Source organism: Cryptomeria japonica, chromosome 6 (assembly GCF_030272615.1).
Source record: "Cryptomeria japonica chromosome 6, Sugi_1.0, whole genome shotgun sequence".
Lineage (NCBI taxonomy): Eukaryota > Viridiplantae > Streptophyta > Pinopsida > Cupressales > Cupressaceae > Cryptomeria > Cryptomeria japonica.
The window spans coordinates 5,183,652-5,199,094 of record NC_081410.1 but is presented as its reverse complement, the minus strand read 5'-3'; the positions used below and the strand labels follow the sequence as shown (position 1 = coordinate 5,199,094).

At 41.1% G+C, this 15,443-nt stretch overlaps 1 protein-coding gene and 1 long non-coding RNA gene across 5 annotated transcripts in view; one reads left to right on the top strand and one right to left on the bottom strand.

The window, feature by feature from the left end:
- The window catches only part of LOC131077562 (B3 domain-containing protein Os01g0723500), a 145,111-nt gene that overhangs the window by 14,294 nt on the left and 115,374 nt on the right, over positions 1 to 15,443 (top strand). The window lies entirely within an intron of this gene.
- LOC131077563 (uncharacterized) overlaps positions 14,885 to 15,443 on the bottom strand; it is a 99,090-nt gene continuing 98,531 nt past the window's right edge. The window contains exon 2 of the long non-coding RNA XR_009113600.2: positions 14,885 to 15,133. This is a non-coding gene — a long non-coding RNA (uncharacterized LOC131077563). The remainder of the gene's footprint in view (positions 15,134 to 15,443) is intronic.

Genomic DNA, 15,443 nt, shown 5'->3' with positions numbered 1-15,443 from the left:
CAAGCACTTTGTGCCAAACCTATTCATGTATCCCTTGAATGCTCTCTACAGGATTTGCAGTATCTTGGCTAACTTCTGGGCCTACTAGCATATCAACTAAATTCACAATTCCTTTAGGATTTATACCATACACAATATGAATATCACATTTACCTATAGATCTGTTAGTGTTAGAATTATAGGCAGATTCATCTTGGGGTAGAACCAAATCCCGTTGCCTTGTGTTGTCACCAACTAAGCATCCTAGTAGGTTGCCTGAGCTCCTATTTACTACCTGTTGTGACCTATTTCACACATCGCCCCATTGTGAATGGGGGACCCCCGGTTGTTTGCTTTTTAGGGTTTTGTCTTAGCATTGCAATTTCGTAAGCCCATTTCTTTGAGAGTCTGGAGTTAGAGTTTTGAGAAGTCATCCAGGTCAAATAGGGATATCATGCTCGAAATAGTGTCTAGACCATAGAAGCAATAGTCAGGAAAAAAACCCGATTAATCAGCAATCGGGACTGTTCCCGATCAATTCCCCCAAAAAATCGGTTCCGATTTTCAATGATTTTTTCCATTTTAATTGGCAAGAAAACGTGATTAATCGCTGCGCGAAATCTCGCCAAAAAAACTCGCTGCGAAAACCCAAGAATGTGCAGAAAAATTGATAAATAGCCTAAGTTTACAGATGAAGTTGAAGTCGAAAGGAAGCAAATAGAAATCTGAAAGGAAGCAATTAGAAGGTTTTTTTTGGTCGCGAGACAGGGCATTACCGACGACTGCAAATTTTGAGGTATTTCTATTTAGTATTTACAATTCTTCCTATACTAGTTCCAAAGATTCTAAACTGTAAATTCCTTGACCATGGAGACTTGCGGGAAACAATTTCTACATGTATGAATTTTCTGTATGTATACGTTTGCGGGAAACTCATATTAAAACTAATATGAGACTGCTTCTAATAAATGTTTTAATATGTATGTATATTAGTTTTAATATGTATGTATATGTTTTAATCTAAGTTACCGGTACTTCCATTTTTCCTGCAGATTCCAGGTACGATTCATTTTTGAATCTGAATCGTCCTGGAATCCTTGTGGAATCCTTGTGGGTTCCTTCATTTAGCCCTGGAAACGCATATATGTTTAAATATATGTTTTAGTTTTAATATTAAACCTCTCTATGTATAAATTAAGAAACTAATATGAGTTTGCCATTGTTATGTATGTATATGTTTTAAGAAGTTTGCCATTATTGCACATGTATGTTTTTTTTTCTGTATGTATTATGTATGTATGAAACTAATATTGTTATGTAAGTATATGTTGAAAGGTCATTGTTTGGGATTATGAATTAAATGTTACGAATGATTAAGATGACTTTGTAATGCAAGTACATTCCCAAACCATTAAGAATATTTGAATAATAATTACAGTTAGAAAATTCAACAGAAGAGGTTGCATACAAACTGTTTGACAAAATGCCCATGAAGCATGATTTGAGAAAAATTGCCAGTTTGTTCGGGATTTTGACAATAACCTGGAGTTTCAACAATCCCTTCCTCCTTCAATGGCCTCACATAAAACCTCTCTTGTGCAGTCATAGTGAATATAAAACCTCTCTTGTGCAGTAATTTTCAGATTTTAAAAAACAATACAATAACAGGTAATGTATCACTTGACACAAATTTCTGATCAAACATAATTTCTGATTAAAACATCTCACATATGATGTTGTTGCTGATCGTCCATTTGAGACTGAAGATTTTAATATCAAGCAAGCCAACTTTGGTCCTCAATGGGTTGAACGAATTAGGATCATCATCAGGGCCTCCTGCCCTCTAGCATGTCATTGCCTACATTTGATATTTTGGAAATTTGTACTTAGTTTACAAGTTGACTTTGTTCAAAGTCACAAACTATATTGCAATTGACATTTTGACATCTATCACCATCTAGATATTATTTATGGTTTAGTATATTTTGTGCAACGTAATCAGTGATATGAATATAAACAACGAAAATCTATTTCCTGCAATTCATGTGTTCAAGTGTCTATTTTATTTGCCTACAATATCTCTATGCTATGGAAATACCCTAAAATATAAAAAAAGTAGTTTTTGATTGTTTTTCTACAATTTTTTACATTTTTTGTAAATCTGATTTTTTCCCGATTTTTAAAAAAAATCTTACACTTTCGTTTTGCCGATTAATTCCCCAAATGATTATTGCTTCCTTGGTCTAGACATCGTCAAAGTGCTCAGAAGGCCCAGAGGATGAAAAATGCAATTGCTTAGGGTTAGTTCTGGCACCTTCCTATTTTTGTGGGATTTTTTTTTTTGGCACTTTGGGACCAATCCAAGAAGCAACTTTTTTTCCCTGCTTTTTTGCTTTTTCTTTTTTTCTTTTTCAGCTTTTTTGAAAGTTGACCTAGGATTGGGTCCCTCGGGTCATGGCATCAACATTCCTATCTTTAGAATAAAAAATTTGTGTCTCCAAGTACAAAAAGCAAGGGAAAATCTCCAGACGAGGTGTTGTTCTAAATGTTCTAGACAAACAAAAATTCATCCACGACAAAAGAAGACCATGTCTCAGGCAAGTTCAAAGTGTGGCATCAATGGAGTTGGCCGTGTCAAGTGAAGTCTGCCCAAGGTTAGACAAGGCAATGTCTAAGCAATCCTAAAGTCTGCCATGGTTTGAAGAACATGGCATGAAGAGTGCAAACTCCGACATGGCATACAAGTTACAAAGTCCGCCCAAACTTGGCTTGAAAACCATGAAGTTTGCCCACCTTTTTGGCATGCTGATGTTGAAGTCCACCCAAAAGAGATGGCAAATGAAGAGTAAACTCCGCCAAGAAGTCGCAAAAAAAGTGCCAACTCCGCCTAGACCCTTGGTGAAGAATGTCCAACATGAAGTCAAGTCTGCCCACACTTGGCTTTCAAAACTCAAAGTCTGCTCTAGCATATGATAAAGATGGCATAAAGATGTTGAAGTCTGCCCAAAGAAGAATGGCATGGTAAAGATGAACTCCACCCTAGCACATGCATAATGGGTTGCTAAGCCTGAAATCCGCCAAGAAGAAATCAAGGAGAGATGGCAAGGATGGCATAAGGAAGTTAAAGTCCGCCTTGGTGAAAGATGTCCAAACACTCGTCAAGTCTACTATCGATAATGGCTTGCAAAAGTTAAAGTCCGCCATGCACAATAGCTAACTAGTGTTGAAGTTCGCCAAGAAGAAAGGAAGAAATGGCTAGAGAAACAGACAAACATGGCATGAAGCACATGAAATCCACCATGGACGAAGGTTTAAACAAGTTTGAAGTTGGAAAAATAAACTCAACACTTGGAAGAAATTTTCAAAATATCCAACACTCGGGAAAAATTTCAAACTCAAGAAGAATATAGAAGATTCCATGCCAACTCATTCAAAGAGAAGATTAAGTTTCCATTTTGGAAGAGTCTAGGTTCGATGAATCTAAGAGAAAAACATGAAGTTGCTAAAATAATTGAACTCTTCAACTCTATATCAATTCAACTTGTCACTTTCAATTCATTCTGAAGTTTGAAGATTGAAGTTCGACGGTGAAAAGGTTTTCTCTCTTGAGGTTAAGAAAGATAGATTTTTGAAGAAGGATTTTCGAAAGAGGAAGTAAATTTTCTGAGTAAAGAAGAAATTTACCAAGAATTTCTAGGAGTGAAGATAGATTTTTAGTCGAGAAATTCAGTCAAAAATATAATTTTGAAGGTTCAAAATCTGAGTTTGACTGATTTCTTTCATCCTTCTATCTTAATCACTTTTTCTCACAAAATTCGCTAAGTGTTAGGCCAAATTCTTCCATTTTCAGTCTGATTTTTTTAGCTTTTTGACAGGCTGAAGGTTGAAAAATGGAGCAAAAGGTCCAAAAATCAGAGTTAGAATCTTAAATTTTCTTGAAAGTGATGTCAAATTTTTTCATGTTTATTGCAGGTTGATGACCACCAAAGGAGGACCTTCAAGAAAAGTTCAGATGAAGTTCGCCAATAAAGGATTGCAGTTGGAGTCAAAGATTAATTCCAAATGGAAAAATGTTACAGACACCAACCTCAGGCACGTGGATTTCAAAGATTTCAAATTGAGAATGTATAGGCAAGATGGACTCTTGCCAACACCTATTGCTCGTCGGATGATGAGAAATGGCATTGCCCAAGCAGGTGGATTTCCACCAGCTATGGAATGTGCCATACACTAAAATGCCCAAGAGAGAGAAATCATTGCGCCGGATGGGAGAGTATTGGTTCATCTTGAAGATTTAGCCATTCAGGAAGCATTTGGGATCCCAAGTTACAACCAAACCTCATTCAAAACTAAAGAAGAAACCAAAAAACTTTATGAGGGCCAGCTTGAGCTTTGCGCAACAAATGTCAACAAGTTGTGGCTGGAGAAGCCAAGGCCCACCCTCAAGAGAGTGTCGAAGAAATTGTTTTGTATTGACTTCGAGGAGGACTATGGTGATATCATTTTACTGCTGAATAAAGTAATCGGCAACCCTCAGGGTGCGCCATTTGAAACATGGATGTACTATTTCATTGACGAGATCACCTCTGGAGTCAGAATGTTCTATTGGTCCAGGATAATTAGCGACAACTTGAATGAACAGCTGAAAAATTTGGAAAGGACAAAGACCTTTTACATGAGCTCCTACATTGTCTACTTACCGGCAAGAAACTACAGATATATAGGACTAATTGGCAAAGGCATGGTAGGCAATGGTGAGAATGAATTTAAGTCCTATGACTGCTATCTGCAGTTGCATCTTACGGAGAAGGTCCACTTCAAAAGGGTAAATGATGCATTTTTTATGTACATTACTAGGACATTGTAGGGAGGAACTCATCAGAGGTTCACTCAGGAGGCTAAGAGCTTGATAAGAAAGTATGGATCCTAGTTTACACAGTATCCAAGATTCACATACATAAGAGTCCAAGGATTTACCGAATGTCCTTACTGACTTTTGATTTATCCCACTAATAGAATGATCTTGCTCGAAGTCCTTAGACAATTGGAAACATATCAAGGCTTCTAAAGAACAAAGCAGAAGGCAGCCATTTCCTTTCCATTTTTCATTGAAAATATGTTGGAGTCTTGCCCAATGACACAGGTAGCTGAGAGTGCCAGGTTATAAATTCAGTGGTATCCATTCACATTTTATTGGTCCAGGGCTAATTTCGATCCTCACAACCATATTGGATAGGTGAATGGAGAGAAGTACATGCATCGGGTTGATTTTTGGGCAAATGTTGTAGACGAGTTTGATATCAGGAAAAGATCATGGTCTAGATTGCCAGTAAGCTTGATCAGAACAACAAAGCTATCCCGTGTGCCTGATCAGTTAGAGGATGATGGAGAGTACACTCAGCCTCACTTTGATGAAAATTGGCCTCTTCCTCCCGTGAAATGTTCAGAACCAAAGCTTGCAGGTTTAGCCACCTTAATGCGGTCAGTTGTCAAATATTCACAATGGTGGGTTGATCAGCAAGTCCAAGTGCTAAGGCGAAGAAATTTGACCCTCAGTTATTACTTGATGGGCGAAATGAATCATATTCTTCAAATGCAGAAGCATCTCAAAGTGCCAAGCCAGTTGAAAACATTAATTCTAGGAAAAGGAAGGAAGCAATTGAGAGCTCTTCAAGGTCAAAGGGGAAGAAAGTTGCAAACGAGGAACCTGCCCAGAAGAAGAAAAGTTCAGAGGCATCCCATTCTGCCACGTCCAGGAATGTGAACGATGTATTAACTATTGAGGATGAATCATTGGCTGAAATAAAGATTCCTTCTCCAATCTATGAGGGAAATATGGAGTCAATCTAGTAGGAAGACGAAGAATCCCCATCTCCTACAGGCACAAAGATACTTGAATCAGAAAATGAAATGGATATTAGGGGGGAGGAATTTCAGGAGGGAATGATTTCCACTCTTCGAGGAGGTCGGGATATTCCATGTGAAGAAAGAAATCAAGAGGAGGAAGGCATTGAACAACCTATGATTCCTGATTGGTTGAAGGTAAGGTTGAAAATAAAAGTACCTATGGAAGTAGTCGAGGAAGAAGATGACACGACCGATTTCTTGGCCAGATTATGGAAGGTTGCTACAAAGAAGCCAACCAAGAGGTTTTCCACAATTCAGAGGGATGAAAATAGCTGCCATATAGTTCAGATTGTTGTACCGAAAGTGGACAAGGCGAAGCCTCAGGAGTTGAAATTACCACCATCGACTTAGGACCAACTACAAAGGGTCAAGAGGTTGAGGACTTGGATAATTTAGTTACTTCCAAGAAAGCGAGATTGATAAAGGAGATAGGAAAGAAAAGAGAATACAAGAGGGAAGTTGAGCACCTAAAGGAATAAATTCAACACTTAACTAAGCCTCTTAATCAAGGTGATGCGGTGGCTCCTCCGCTTTTGAATTCTTCACGGGAAGCAATCAAAGATTTTGAAGAAGAAAAGATAACAGCTAGAGAGGCCAAGGAGTGGATCGCGAGCAAAAGTGAAGAAGCAGTCACAGTTGTGGAAAGATTAATTTTTTGCTCTCTAGGATTGCGAATATGGCAGAAGCGTGGGACGACCTTCATGATGTTTGGGACATAATTATCCCATGCCTTAAGAGTTTTGAAAGGAATTCCTAAGCAGAAATTGATTGATGGTAAAGTAATCGCAGCAAGAGCTGCATATGATTTCAACACATGGCACTAGGCATTAGTTGCACCAAGTGAAATCCTAGAAAAAGTGAAGCCTGATAGTATTAAGGCTGAGGAACAGATTAGAGAAATTCAAAACAAGATTTTCCTTATAGCTGCTGATCTGCTTGAGAAAGAGACCATTCGAGAAAATGATATGTAGCTGGAAGGTCTAAAGCTCAGAACCCAAGAGATTTTCTTTGCCATCACTGAACCAGTCCTGAAGCAGAATCTGACCAAGGCATCAAATTTCTTGTCCATCCGGGATGCCTTCCAGAAGCAAGAGTTGGAATGGGAGATTGCTTTTGCCGCGCGTGCCAATGACTTGGATGGATTGGAATTCAAGGTCAATATGCTGCCACATATCACAATGGAGGAGGTCAGCCTGATCGTGTCCAGGTTCATTGAACAAACTACCACTCGAGAGGATAAGGATGCACCTTCCTAGGAGATTTCTCCTCGCGCCACTTGTCCTTCATGCATTTGTCCTTGATGTTATTTTGGGAAACCCTAATTGGGGTTGTTATGTTTTGATCTCATCCTTTCATTTGCTTTTTGGAACTCTATATAAACTCTTATTCTCTCATTTTGTTGTGTGGAGAGATTTATGAGATTGTTGCTAAGAGCTACTTTGGTAATATAAGTTCATTTGCAGTTTGCTTTGAAGCCTTATTGTTATCACGTGGTTGCATATTTTCTTCAACAATAGAATAGATTTTCTTAGAGTAAATTTGCTTTTAAAGTTGTTAGATGAATGAAGTATTTGATAGTATAGATTGGTGAAACAATTGCTCATACTTTCTTTGAATGAACGTTTTTCCTTCAATGTGTAAAGTTAGTTTGAGCTTATTATTGTGGATGCTTTAACTCTTACTTTGAATAAATATTGTTCGTTGGATGGTATTGTTCGCAGTATGAAGATCTTTAGCACAACCCTAGAAGATTGCACTTACTTTGTGTAGTTGTCCTTAGCGTGGCGAAGTAGAGTATTGTTATTGGTTTTGCCTGATCTTTACCGTCTCTTGAGTTCTTAGGAGTAACATAGAACTAAATCCTTATCCTTTTATTCCTGTGTAAGTCCCCCTTGTATTTCAGCATACATAACCAAGGGAGCTATCCAACATAAAGTCGTCCGTTCGCACATATAAACCTTGGAGTCGTCGTGTGGTCTTTCTTTGCAATCTTGGCATACATAGTGATTTTGTTCAAGAGAGGGTAGAGTGTCCTTGACTTTTTTTTTCTAATGTTTGGTGAATGATAAAACGTACACCAACACTACCTTTGTTTGATCATCCATCCTAGGGTGGTACATTGAACTATATTGCAGCTTGCTATCCGATTTCTTCCATAGGTCCTCCAAAAGTGGCTTAAAAATTTAGTGTCCTTGCTATTGTTTTTGGAATAACATACTGCAATAGTTTTCTAAGAACAAATGAATGACCTAACTTGCATTGTTTATCTTTAATAATGTATGATTTGGGCGATTTTAAAAAAGTGGTCCACTACTACAAACATGGAATCACATCCTTTTTGATCTCATGGCAGCTTTAAGGAAAAAATCTATTGAAATATTAGTCCATGGTTCTTTAGGCACATACATAGGCACATATGGGCTTTTATTTTGCTGCCCTCATTTTGCAATTCGACATACTTTATAAGCAGAATCAAAATCCTATTCACAGCTATTCTCATATTTAGGCAAAAGGAATTTTCACCCACCAAGCCATAGGTCTTTATCTCTTCCAAAGTGTTTGCTCAACCTACTTGATTGCATTTCTTTCACTAGCTTCTCTCTCTTTAATCCAAGGGGGATATAGAGTTGAGACCACTTAAACAAAAAGTTCATTAACTAATAGATAGCCTTCAAAAGTGTTTGAACATTGGTGTGTTGATCATTTGTAGAGAGTGTTGAACACATCAGAATGTTGAGAGGGGGGAGGGGTGAATCAGCATTTACTTAAACCATTCCAGTTGTAGATTTAAAATTAAATCAGATTTGTAGAAAGAAAGATTGAAAGTAAAGTACGCAACACAACAATCAGCACAAGAACACCAAAATTTTATACTAGGAAAACCCAATGAGGGAAAAACCACAGTGAGAGCTATCTCACAATATAAATGAACAAGTTTTACAAATTCGTTTAAAGGCTCACTGCCCAAGGAAGCTCACCACTCCTTGATGGACTTGCTGAGCAAGGTACAAAGATACATAGACCTGTTGAGGAGATTCACTATCTGATAGCTGTATACATGAAGATTACAATGAAAAACATGGACATGAACTGCTATAAATGAAGCATCTATCACATGTGGATGTTGCAGTCCCTTTTTCGCACACTCACTTTTAGCTACCTTGACACACTTCACAAATGATTGTACTTCTATTTATATCTTCTGCAACACCTCAAAACACCAATTAGGTTGTTTACCTCACTGGGTAAACAGGAAGAATACAGAAACTGAACAACAATGCACAATGCAAATACCAAAGAAGTACCAGAATAAGCTTTCCATTAATGTCAAGAGATGTTCATATTATATTCTGTCATCAACATTACATGTCCTCCAACACCCGGAGGTGGTACAATATATGACAGCCGAAGGGGTGCGACACAACCGTCGCGACTCCAACTACCTACCCGTCGGCTAACTGACTATCAATAATTAACATTACTAAACTATACATTTTTTCCGATAACATCATCCCCCCCAAAAAAGAAGTCGTCTCCGACGACTAACAACAAAATGGAGACAATGCATATATACACCCAAAACAAAGTCAAGGAGGGGGCTGAGGAAGCGTCCCTGAAGTCGAAGGCTGGGATGCTGGTGTCTGGGCCGCTAGGCGGGCGCGGAGGTCATAAACCTGCTGTGTGCGTGCTGCCACATCCCGCTCCGCCACCAACACCTTCTCCAAAGCCGTCTTCACCATATGCGCAGCTTCCAGCAACTCCTTCTCCTTGGTATCCGCGGACTCTGTCATACCGACCAACTGAGTCTGCAACAAACCCCGCTCTGCAGTGACAGCATCCAACTCCTGCTGCACAAGGCTCCGCACACTCTGCTCTTCTGACAGGCGGATGTCAACCGCAACCTTCTCTGCACAGGCTGTCTCAAGTTGTGCTAACAACTGCGTCCTCTCGGCTGCCCAGGAAGCCTGCTGTCTGGCCTCGCGGACCGCGGACTCATGCTGCGTCTGCCGCAGTGCATAGTAGGCATCCCTGTAAACCTGCTCAATCTGTCGGACGAGAGTAGTCACCCTGGCCTCCACGACGGGCTGAGGCACACTCCAAGCCTCAAGCATTGCATCTGTCTGAATAGCTGGCCACCCCTGTGACTCAAAGCATGCAGCAAAAGCTGTTGAACAGCCTACCCGCATAAACTGGAGGACCTGCTCTAATTCCTCCACAACCTGCTGCAAAGCCCGTGTCTGAGCCGTTGCCACCACTCGCCGACCCCTCGTCACCATATCTGCTAAGTAAGCCTCAATGTCCTCCCCATCCTGCCCCGAAGGTTGGGACCCCGATATAGGTGCAGGGGGCTCGAATGCTGATAAAACTGCTGCCTGCTGGCACCAAGGTGTCTCCTCTACCCCCGCTTGCTCCTGGATAGCAGGGATGACTTCTCCTATCTCATGCCCTACTGCTGGTACCGGTGTCTCACCCGATGAATCCTCCAAGTCTACCACCTCCGTCAGAGGCTCTCGCCGAGGTGAGAGTACAGCAGCTCCTACTGGTGGCATCACCGTCATCCGAAATCACCGGGTCAGCCAACTCCCCATAGCCTCCATCGATGGATCCGTATTGAACCCCTCCAGCCCTCTCTCCACCTCTAAAGTGTGTCTCTCTAGGGGCTCCTCCAACAAAGAGGCAGACAAAGTCACTACTGCCTCGGATCCCACAACGTCCAACCGCACCTGCGGCTCTGCGTCGACCACCTCCCTGTGCTCCTCCTCTGCCACTACTTGCTGCGGTGATCCACACGACTCCGCTATGCCTTCTGTACGTGCCTCTATGGCCGGAGGCGGTCCCGGGGGTGGCGCACTAGCCTGCGGAGGTGGTACGATGGAAGGTGATGCCACCTGTTGCATTGGCCCAAGTGCAACGGGTGTGCGGCCCTCCCCAAAAGCTGGAATGGACGTGCCTCCCACTCCCGCGGATGACCTCACAAGTGTGCCAAGTGGTAGTGAGGGTGGCGCAAACAAGACTCGCTCCCCTGCGGGCTCCATCCTCCCCTCTTCTGTCGCCCTACTGCTGCTATCCTCCGCCGAATCTTCTTCCTCCGAAGTCTCTTCGCTGCTGGAAGTCTCTCTTCCACTATCAAGTTCTGCTGAGGGGGTCTCTACTATCCTTTTCCGTTTTGCGGAAGAATGGCCAATGTCAAGGTGTCTCCAATGCATAATAGGAGGCTCACCTACAGCCAATGGTCTCTGCGGCTGTATCTCCAATTTTGCCTCCGGTACTACTTCTCGTGTGGCCTCCAGAAACAATCCGATGGCATAGTGGGGCATGTAAAATGTGCGATGCTCCATCATCAAGAACTCGCACATCCGCTCTGATAACAATGTAGCCCAATCATACACAACGCCATTCAGAAGTCCATTCATCAATATGATCTGTGGGAGAGCGATGTCCGATGCCCTACCAGACCCCGTCAACCTGCTCTTGATGACGTCCATTATGCACCGCCAATGGCCCTCTGCAACAAAAGACCTACGCATCCCACGGTTCTTCGTGGCATCAACAATGCTCTCCAATTCTGTTGTGGTCAAGTCTCGGGATACTCGTTTAATCCAATATTCTTTTGCCTCCCGCGTCATCTTCTTAGCTTTCAATTCCACTTTCTTGCCATGTACTCCTGGAATGCCAAACACTCTCGTAAAATTTGCCGGTTTGAAGGATACCGTGAGATCCTTCCCAAGGTACTCAAAAGTACTCATCCGTGAATAGCTATCAAAGGTATCAACCATGAATCGTAATGCTCCCTCATACTCACGGATAGCAAACACAGGCATTCGGATGGCCCACTCTACTCCTGCTTTCCGAAGGCTCTTCTTCACCAAATCATCATCTGGTGTATCCTGCCACCACTTCCTGCATTCGGACCCATTCAATCCCTCGAAGGTGATATGCTGTGGGGTCAATGCGTTCTTCCCTCGTGCGGCATGCTGCTGTGGTGGCTTTCTCTTCTGCCTAGTGTGCATTGTGCTACCGGCTATGCGAACACCCGAAGGAAGAACTCGCGTATCCTTATTTCTATGGCTGCTATCCTGCAACTGTTTTTTCCAATTTCTTTTACCTGCCGACTCCATTAACTTCTTCCTGTAACTGATTTGTAACGGCCGCCTCTTTTTTTTTTTTGCTGCCGCCGTGCGGCTGGTCTACTTGTGGCTCTGTAGTCTCACGAACCCGACAAACAATCTGACGGCTGCAGACAATAAATTTTCAAAACGAGTCCCCAACTAAAGGAAATGGAGATGCAAAAGCAGGAGGAGAAAATGGAAAAGCAGGAAGTATACAGAACACATCTTCCTTATGAAGCCATACATTCTCTTTCAGCCTGCCCTGTGCCACGACTTCCCTGCCAGTTTAATATCCTACTTCTTAACTCGAACTCCCAAAGTGACACGGAGGATGGTGCTGCCCTGAAGCCCTATTTGCAAGGATTTACAAGTTTAATATCACAACAACTGACAAACAGAACGAATGAATGAAGGACCATTTCAGAGATTGCGTGGGGTTTTCCCTTCGTGCGGCGTGGTCTTCTTCGTACGGCATTTTGTGCTTTACCGTGGCCTTCGGTGGTGTGCGGCGTGGGCTTCTTCTATCCTTGGCGTTCCTTTTCCCTTTGCGCGGGGTGGTGTGATGTGCCGTCGGCGTCGCGTGGTGTTTCCTGCGTTCCCTCGGCGGTGTTTCCTTCGTTCGGTTTGCACGGCGTTATATATTCTTTCTCGGCCTTCAGTGTGGGTTATCGGTGGTAAACAGGAAGAATACAGAAACTGAACAGCAATGCACAATGCAAATACCAAAGAAGTACCAGAATAAGCTTTCCATTAATGTCAAGAGATGTTCATATTATATTCTGTCGTCAACATTACATGTCCTCCAACACCCGGAGGTGGTACAATATATGACAGCCGAAGGGGTGCGACACAACCGTCGCGACTCCAACTACCTACCCGTCGGCTAACTGACTATCAATAATTAACATTACTAAACTATACATTTTTTTCGATAACATAGGTCAGCTCCAAAAAGAGCTTTAGATGAAACGTGTAGTATTACATAGGTCGGCTCCAAGCATATGCAAAATTAAATAGAATGAGTTGCAGATCAACTCAAGTCATAACAGAGCCCAAAAACATCACAAGCACATCTTCCAAAGCAATCATAATTAATCAGGATCCAATCCCAAATGAACTCACTCGACCTATTGGCCCAAACAATATCAACACCGCCAAAATTGCCAACTGTACACCTTTGCACCATTGGGGAGAAATAAAAAACAACATGCAGACCAAGATGTAAGTAATGTAGACTATCCACAACATCCCTACAACCATCTTCAAAAGTAACTGATCATTAAGTGTTGGCGCAAGTAGAGCAACCCACTAAACTGATGAAAATAGAGCATCCCAGACTGCCACTCATATGGATGAAACCTTATACCTTATTAATCAACTGAAACTCGTATGGATGAAATCTTATACCTTATTGATCACATACCCAAGTTCACACAATCATACCTATCACTCCAGAGGAATGTGGAGCATTTTGGTGAACATCTGAGACACTTGACTCTGTTCAAGTGCTCACGGGAGAACAAACAATTCTAACTCTTTTTGTAGGAGTGTTTATAACATGAAATCTAGGAAATAAACACCTTGCAGACTACCAAACTTTAACTCCAAAACCACACAACTAGATCATGCAACGTAGAGGAATGCGAGCCAAAATACAGGCTCACAAACAATTTTCCTCACCAATACAAGTAAAAACAGAAGTACAACTGACCTTCATTTGACTCCTTGAAACATGGAGAAACCAATCAAAGTGATTGCATTCCTCATCCAAAGTATAAACAATGTGCAACTCTCTTTACCAAGTACATACCATACATCCGGGCTATCATATTGTCATGAATACATTTGCTGGTCATTCGGACTATCTTGCTTAACTCTAATCATGCTGATTTTACATTATTTATGAGCCTCTTCAACTGCACCAATCCATCACCATACAACATCTCTATACAACCATTTCTCAGCCTCTTCAACATCTCTATACAAATATGATACTATCATCGATGACAACATATAGCACATATTGCCAATAGAGGGGTGGACTGGTTAGATCCTAGGATTAACAATGTTTGATTGTGGATCGGTAGATAGTTACAAAATGCTATATGGTATGTTGTGGTGATTTTCAAACAATACAGTTTAGCATGGAGGCTTCTATTTGTCCAACATTGTTAAGGTTGCAACCGCAAGGGGTTTAGTGAAGAATTTGGTGCCACATCTTACTTTGAGTAGTTGTTCAAGTGAGTATGATAGTACAGTTGCATATGCAGCATTGTTGGAGTACACACGGTGATAGTTAAGGACATTTAAATGTTCTAGAGGATACTCATGGGTGCCATAGTTTATCTTTCCTATTGCAAGCCTTAGTTTGGTGTTTAGTTGTAGTGTAGGAAGACGTATTCATTTAGGTAAACAACCTTTGGCTAAGTGTGTGGAAGTGTCTAATTATATGTGTATAAAAGTCATAGTTGGTACTAGGTGTCTTGGTGTAGTATGTTGACATCATGTTATAATCATGTTATGTTTGTGCGATTGTTGGTATTCCATGCAGCAATTAGATAGTTGGGATCTTATTGCTATTACAAATGAAATAGGTTGATGAGAGATTGGCTTATGATGTGATGTTGCAAAGCTTGGTTGTAGAGGTGGTGCATTGTAGTCTATAGATCGATAAAGTATTGTAGAAGAGTCTTTTTGCATTTGGATTTTTGTTCATGTTACCTATTTTTCGCTTCTAGCTGAAAAATAGGTTAAGTTATGCTTGTTTTTACAAAATGGAACAAAGATACATATTACTTCTGTTATATTGCACTCCAAGTGCACTAAGGAAGAGTGAACTAAAGATTACATTTCATGCTTCTAGTTCATAGCAGCAAAAGAGAGAGACATCTCATCTAAAAAAGGAAGTATTTTTATTGATATTCAAACACATGCGTCTCACACAAAGAGCCGTGAGACTAGCTATACACAACTGGTGCAAAAAAGAGATACATAGGCATGTATGCATGAGTATAAAAGAAAAGAGAGCATGTTGAGAGTGGAACCAGTCATTGCCTGAATGACTGGTACGGTTGGAGTAGCCTTGATGTTGCCTTTGTATTGCTGCTCCGTCCTTGTCTGCGTCTGCCTTCTAGTATCTACAAAAGAATAAAATATGCAATGAGTTAGAACATTTTGTTCTAAGCAATGGCTGATTACATTCCTAACATGTATACTAACACATGCATGTATATGTAAATCTTAGATTACATCAGATGCATATAATCAGCATCACAGAGATTTCTCAGAAGGGGAAATATCAAATCAGAGGAAATCAAGAAAATCATCATACATAGGCATATTATTTCTAACATGTTTGCTTCATGTGCAACTACAGATCTGATCATGTTCATTTTCAGCATGTGGGGTAAAATGGGCTCCCACAAGGGTTGAGCCTAGCATGCCTAT